This window comes from Malania oleifera, chromosome 11, assembly GCF_029873635.1.
Source record: "Malania oleifera isolate guangnan ecotype guangnan chromosome 11, ASM2987363v1, whole genome shotgun sequence".
NCBI lineage: Eukaryota > Viridiplantae > Streptophyta > Magnoliopsida > Santalales > Ximeniaceae > Malania > Malania oleifera.
Genome location: NC_080427.1, coordinates 24,354,397 through 24,356,244, shown reverse-complemented (window position 1 = coordinate 24,356,244; position 1,848 = coordinate 24,354,397).

Here is a 1,848-nt window from a genome sequence, read left to right as displayed (position 1 = left end):
TATAACCACAATAATACCATAATGCTAAATACTAGATATAACATATAATATACTAAGCCTAAAGTATATAACCACAATAACACCATAAACTAAATATATTTAAAAAAAAAAAAAAAAACATACATGGGTGTTATATTATTTTAAAAAAACAAGTGCATGTGCATGTGCCATGTGGGTGTGTGTTGTGTGTCAATGTGTGTCTGAGTGTGCGAATGAGTGCATGCGTGGACGTGCGTGTTCCAGTGTTTGAGTGGTGTGAGGGTGTGTGTTGTGTCATGAATGTGTGTGCAGGGACTCACCATGGGGTGCTGCCGTGGTTGATGGGTTGCTGCTACAAGCTTGGCCTCCGGAGTTGCAAAGGCTCAGGAAGACAGCGTCGGCTATGGCTGTTGGGTGTCGGTGCTGCAGAAGTTGGTGACGATGACAGTGAGGGTGGTTGCCGAAGTTGTTTGCAGCTGTGTGTGTCGGCGTGTCCTGTTCACGGCTGTGCGTGGAGATGGTTGTTGTCTGTCGGATGGTGTTGGAGTGGATGATGTTGATGGTGGTTCTGTACGTGGCTAGAGAAAATGCTGGAGCTGTGTGTGGGGGGTTTGGAACGGTGATGAGAGCGAGACGACGTCGGGCTGTGGTGCTCAGCGCTGGTGGAGGGGGGTCGTCGGAATGGAGTGTTGATCTGGTTGAGTGAGGAGCTGGTGAGGCGGGGTTTGTAGGCGAGGGTGAAAGAGAGATGGAAGATGAGTAGGTCACAGGGGAAAGTTGGTGGTGCCGTGAAGCTTGGATGGAGGCAGGGAGACTGCTGCAGTGAGGGCGTATGGCCGTGGAGGGTTGTGCGAGATGAGAGAGAGAGAGAGAGAGAGAGAGAGAGAGAGAGAGAGAGAGTTGTGGAGAATGAGGGAGATCGCTAGGAGAGGGCAGAGAAGAGTTTGAGGAAGTAGAAGAGAGAGAGACTAAAAGAGAGGGACGATAGGGTTCTTTTGTTTCTTGGCTTCCGCCCTCGCCCCCCTTCTTGTTGTGTGGGTTAGCAAGCCTTTTATAGGTTTTTAACCCTAAAAATAATAGTAATAATAATAATATTAATAATAAAGTAATAATATTAATACTTTTGTGATATTGGGTTCGGGTAAAAATGAGGTGTCTACACTAATCTCTCTTACTAATCCTTGCAAATGAGGGGGTATATATAGACTACCCCATGATTATAGCCATCAAGGACACATAGGGAATTATTATAATTGTTTTAAAACATTTTAACCAAATTAACCCTATTTTATTATTTTAACCGCAGTAAAAATATTAGGGCAACCCGAGAGCACCAGTCGACCAAGGCAAGGTTCGATTGACTGAGTTGTACAAGTTCGGTCGACTGGGCAAGATTTGAACTAACAGTTCGGTCTACTGGAGATAGTGTCCCAAGGATGATTTTCCTTTTTTGCGCGGTTCGGTCGACTGGGAGGTTTTTGAACTAAATTGTTCGGTCGACCGGAGCGTTGGATTCTCACACGTGAGAACTCGGTCAACTAGGGCGTTGGCTTACGTTTTGGGCTCAGTTGACTGTATGGTCAAACGGTTGACTCAGAGGGAGTTCGATCGACCGAGTGACAATGAACTGGTATGGCTCGATCGATTGGGCAGTGGTCAAACTGTTGACCTGGTCCCGGTTCGGTCAATCAAGAGATATTGTACTTGTGCAGTACATTCGACCAAACATGTAACTTAAGTGCATTTCGATTCTATTTAATTATGTAATCACCATTTCCATATGACCATATATATATATATATATATATATATATATATATATGTGTGCATGTATGAGTGCCCTAAGATCATTCTACACCTTCTCTAGGA